The following is a 6,056-nucleotide window of genomic DNA, read 5'->3' on the forward strand; positions in this document are numbered from 1 at the left end:
CTCAAACATCCCCTTGATGGGAACGAGGGGTTGTATCGATTATAATCCCGTCCTTTCCATAAGACAACTTGGCTACCCCATGAGAGGAGCACCGTCGAAAGAAAGTATCACGCCTTTCATCGCACGGGGTTTCAGTGACCCCAATGCAAGGATATTTCAAAGGGTCCGCAAGGCATGGAGCGTGGCACAAAGAAAGGATAAGGAGCTTAGGGGAAGCAACAATGGGATCATTGGTGGCTACCATAAGTGGCTGAAAGCTTGGATGCAAGAGTTAGATTGGCTCCCGAAGCTAAGGACCTCAAGTGAGGAAGAGGCTGAAACCCCTGAGGAGAGTGAAGAGGTCCAAGCCTTAAAGGCAGAACTTGAAAAGGCGCAAGCGGTCAAGGAAAAATTCAAGATGATAGCTATCAAGGTCTGGAAAGAGTGCGATGAACTAAGAGACATCAATATGGCCACTGCTGAAGCATTGGATCGGGAAACAAAGAGGGCCCGAAAGGAAGAATGGGGCCAAAACAAGTTCCGAGGGGCATTGTGGGGAAGCAACATCGAGCTTAAACTTCAAAGGGTAGAGAGAGACCAGTCGAGAGTTTAGGGCATGATATTGGAAGATAAGTTAAAGGCTTGTCAAAGGTCAAAGAGAAGTTTGTCCGACCAATTGAACAAGACAGAAGAAAACATGTGGGCCATCATTGACCAATACAAGGAGAAGCTAAATCTAGTGGCAACCCATGAACAAAGGCAAGAAGACGAGTATGCAAAGGTATTGGTTCTGCAAGCAGAAAGGGAAGTCAGAGAAAGATTGATCGATTCATTACACAGAGAAGCAATGATGTGGATGGATAGGTTTGCTTTCACCTTGAATGGGAGTCAAGAGCTTCCAAGACTGCTAGTCAAAGCTAAGGCGATGGCGGACGTGTACTCGGTCCCCGAGGAAGTTCATGGGCTCCTCGATTATTGTCAGCACATGATCGATTTGATGGTCCACATAATTAGGAGCTTCTAAGGCGGTTCTATTTTCGCTTTAATTTTTACAAGATGAACATTTTTGTTCCTTAATAAAAAATAAGTTTGGTTCAATACTATGTCTTTGCTCAAAATTCTACGCGAGTCCAATGCTTCAACAACTTATCTTTAGCATGCATTCATGTTTAGTTCTTTGTTGCATTACTCACTGCATTTTTGTTCTTTAGGTAGTAAACACCATAACTAAACACGCTTTAAGGCACCCTTATCGAACCCGTTCTAAAACTAGAGTCATGGGTGACGTAGAAGAGGTGCAGGAACAAATAAAGGCCGATATGTTGGCCTTGAAGGATCAAATGGCTTCCATGATGGAAGCCATGTTGAGCATGAAGAAAATAATGGAGAGCAATGTGGCCACAGTTGCCGCTGCCAGCGCCGCCGCCGAGGCAGATCCTGCCCATCCATATGCCACAAACCAAGCACACCAACCCATCCCGGACATGGTGGGGCAAGGAGGAGAGGTGTTGGGTAGCACCGACGGTCCACACATGGGGTATAACAGGAATGCTTACCCCTACGGCTTACCCCCCAATTATATGCCGCCTACCATGCACATGCCCAACAAGAACGCTAATCATGTCGTTCTTGTTGAAGGTCAGCAACCCCAGCCTATGGGAGGCGCTTGTGAGGAACCACGGGAGCAGGCTCAAGGTGACTTCGACCCATATCCCATTTTCATCGCCGAGGGACCGGTGTTTAATGCTACGCCTCAACCCAACACTGCGGGAGCTCCTCAACCCCGCCCTCTGCAACCGCTGCATTTCTCAGTAGGGGGGCCGCCTCCGATAGTGGAAGCGAGAGATAAACTTGATTTCATCGAAGAGAGATTAAGAGCAGTCAAAGGGTTTGGTGATTACCCTTTCGCCGACATGACTGAATTGTGTTTGGTACCTGATGTTGTCATCCCTCCAAAATTCAAGGTGCCAGATTTTGACAAATACAAGGGGACCACTTGCCCAAAAAATCACCTGAAGATGTATTGCTGGAAAATGGGGGCGTACTCTAGGCACAAGAAGCTGCTAATGCATTTCTTCCAAGAAATCTTGGCCGGAGCGGCGGTCATCTGATACACCAACTTAGAGGCTTCTCGTATCTGCTCGTGGAAGGATTTGATTACTGCCTTCATTAGGAAGTACCAATACAATATTGACATGGCTCCGGATAGAACTCAGCTGCAGAACATGAGCAAGCGTGAGCACGAGTCATTTAAAGAATATGCCCAACGTGAAGGGACTTGGCGGCGCAAGTGGCACCCCCCATGGTAGAAAGAGAGATGATCACAATGATAAAAGATTCAGAGCAATTGAGGCAAAGAAGAAGGAAGGGTATGCCCACTTTGTGACTTCAGCTCCTGCTTGGCCGAAGCCCCAACAAACCCCTCACAACACTTACCAGTATGCCCAACATCAACCAAGCTTTTCGGCCCGCATCGGAAACCCCTCCAGTTTAGCGCCCGTCTAGCAAAAGGCACCCGCTCAACCACAAAGGGCCCCTACTCAAAACTCGGCTCCTACACAACCTCGCCCCGCCGGCAACTCCAATCCGAGCACAAACACCAATCCGGGAAGGAATTTTCTAGTAAAAAAGGTTCTGGAATTCGCGCCTATCCCGATGTCGTATGCAGACTTGCTGCCCTCTTTTATCGCCAACCAAATGGCGGTAGTAACCCCTGGAAGGATTTTCCAATCTCCGTTTCCTCGATGGTACAATCCTAATGCGACCTGCGCCTACCATGGGGGTGTCTCGGGACACTTGATAGAATAGTGTGTGGCCTTCAAACATAAGGTCCAAAGTTTGATCGACGCAGGTTGGTTGACGTTCCAAAAGGACGATCCAAACATGAAAACAAACCCTCTTGCTAGTCATGGGGAATCGACGGTTAACGCGGTGGAGGAACCTCAAGGAGGTTTATCTTAAAGGCGTTGCGCGAGGCGGGCATCATTTGCTTTGATGGGGGTGAGGGAGACGCCTACTTAATACACTCGGGAGCGGCCCATGATGTAGAAGCGTGCCCTGAGGCAGAAGGTTTGCTGCAAAGCATGATGGACCAAGGCCGGTTCAAAATTGTTGATGCAAACAAGGGGGAGCAACACGTGTACATGCAATCGGCTAACAAGAGCCCTAGCAAGCCTAAACCCTTGGTGATACACTTCACCAGAGATGTTGCTGCATGCAATCCCCGTGGTTACCAGCCTATCCCGGGTAAGAAGCATGTCCCTTTCCCTTACAAGAGTGACAAGACAGTCCCATGGAAGTATGCTCCTCAAAAGCCTGATGGAGAGAAGGACGAGTTCGTCGGAGATGACCTGTCCTCTGCCAAAGTTACTAACATCTCTGGCATGAGTGGCGTAACCCGTAGTGAGCGAATCTTCGTGGAACCAGACCCATTGGTACGTCCCAAGGACACGAAAGGAAAGGCGAAGGTGGGAAGAAAAGAAGGCGATAAGGCAAGCTCGATTCTCGATGAGGAGATCCCGTCTGGGAGATTTGCTAAGGGAGAGGAAGACTTTGGTAGAAAGAAGATATCCGCCTAGGAAGCAAATGAGTTCCTCCGAATTATCCAACAAAGTGAGTTCAAGGTAATTGAACAGCTCAACAAACCCCCTGCTAGGGTCTCCTTGTTGGAACTACTCATGAATTTCGAGCCTCATCGAGCACTATTGGTAAAAATCTTGAACGAGGCCCATGTCGCCCAAGACATATCCGTGGAAGGCTTCGGAGGCATCATCAACAATATTATCGCCAACAATTACCTCATCTTCGCTGATGAGGAGATACCCATCAAGGGCCGGGGACATAATAGGGTCTTACATGTGTCCGTCAAGTGTTTGAACCACATCATGGCCAAGGTTCTTATCGACAACGGATCATCGCTAAATGTCATGCCCAAATGCACGTTGGACAAACTGCCTTTCAACACGTCGCACCTGAGGCCGAGCTCTATGGTGGTGCGGGCTTTTAGCGGTAGCCGTCGAGACGTAAAGGGCGAGATTGATCTCCCAATTCAGATTGGACCGCACATCTGTCAGATCATTTTCCAAGTGATGGATATCAACCCGGCCTATAGCTGCCTTTTAGGCCGGCCTTGGATTCACTCAGTCGGGGTAGTCCCTTCAATGCTCCACCAAATATTGAAGTTTGTGGTAGAAGGGTAGCTAATCATAGTCTCCGGGGAGGAAGACATCGTTGTGAGTTGTCCCTCTTCTACACCATATGTGGAAGCCGTCGAAGAATCCTTAGAGACGTCCTTCCAAGCTTTGTAAGTGGTAAGCAACGCCTATGTTGAGTCTCCCCGGTGCAACCACGCTCGTCTAGCGCCGCTTTGATGGTAGCCCGCGTGATGTTAGGGCACAAGTACGAGCCCGGAAGGGGTTTGGGTTAGAATCGCGATGGTGTGGCAAGCTTGGTGGAGTTCAAAGAGAACCCCGGAAGGTTTGGGCTAGGATATAAGCCTACATGCGCTGGTGTAAGGAGAAATGCCCTAAAAAGAAGGGGCAGAAGCATGGGTCAGCAGCAAGCACCACAAGTAAAAGGGGCTCCCTTATATCACATCAACGAGAGTTTCGTTAGCGTGGGCTGGATGTGTGAAGGGCAGATCGCCATGATCCACGATGAGGTCTCTCAAGAGCCATCAGACTGGGTTTGGCCATGCCCTCCTGAGTTCAAGTTGGGGAACTGGCAGATTATCGAACAACCCAGAATTTCCGTGGTGAATATAATGTAATTTGTTAGTCCTCACCCTATAGCTGGGCCTAGGCTTTAGGGTTTTCTCCTTGTTTGGGCTTGTCTTTTGCTATCAGATATATATAAAATACGATCTTTCTTCATTTGTTCTTTCACTTTCATCCATTCTCATTCATCTGCATGTTTACTTTTGTTGCGATTAAACGGTTGTCCACAAATAATCACAAATAATCATACAGCAAAGGCGTACATGACATTTAGGTCTACATGCATGGCAGTGTTAAAAATGGCACGCAACGTGTTTCCTCCGTGCCCTTATTTTAGGGACCTATAGGATAATATCTAGGGGTCTCTAATAACTACTCCCAATGATCCATATCTCACATGGCTGTTTTCTAGAGGTATCATCACTCAAGATAATAATATTGCGGCGGTATGGAATACCAGCGACAACACATTATAAAGAGAGAAAGCTCTAGATAAGGTTTCACTATTATCAAGCAAGTCGGAGACCTAGCATGACCATAGATTCACCTCCACTCCTTAGATTTCCATGAACCCGGGTATAGGGCCCTTTTTTACTCAAACCCGTGGGTGCTTAGAATGCGGTGTAAAAATGCGGAAAAGACAGCATTTATTATTTTTACATAGTTAAGGAAAAATGCACACACAAAGTTTCATAATTCCACACTTTCCTAAAATAGGCCTAACTCACAAAAACAGTCCCCAGTAGAGTCGCCAACTGTCGCAACCTACCTTTTTGCGGGCGAGCGAGGCGAGGCTCACGGGTGCGTCTTCCAAAGGAGGAAAATGCGCGGAGTCGCCACCAACGTTTATTTGTGGAAAACATCGGAAAAACCAAAGGAAACTGGTCATAAAGAATATTCCAGATTCGGGAGTTGTATTTACGTTTGAGGAAGGTATCAGCACCTCTCACGTTTGTCCCAAAGGACAACAGCCTTAAATTAGAATTGTGTGAAATTGCGTATCTAAACTTTTATTTCTTTTTTATTTTTGAGGTCGACAAAAGCGGGGCTCTTGCTCCTACGTAGCCTCAATCGAAGAGGAAACCAGACCTACGTAGTTCTTTCAAAAGAGCGAATCAAGCGATTTTTTTTTACTTGGAAGGAGGTCTTTTTAAGGCGTTGAACCTTAAAATGACCCATTTTTACTTGGTGAGAAAAACTGAGGTATCGAACCTTAAAATCCTTTTTAGAGATTTTTTGCGGATGAGCTTGACTTTGCGAGTTGGTTTTAGCCTTAGTTTCACCTTGGTTATTAGTCAATTCAATTAAGAAAGAGAAATCCCAAAGAGAAACGTCGGATTGATTTTTTTGGTTTATTTTACT

The sequence above is a fragment of the Glycine soja genome, chromosome 12 (genome assembly GCF_004193775.1).
Source record: "Glycine soja cultivar W05 chromosome 12, ASM419377v2, whole genome shotgun sequence".
Classification (NCBI taxonomy): Eukaryota; Viridiplantae; Streptophyta; class Magnoliopsida; order Fabales; family Fabaceae; genus Glycine; species Glycine soja.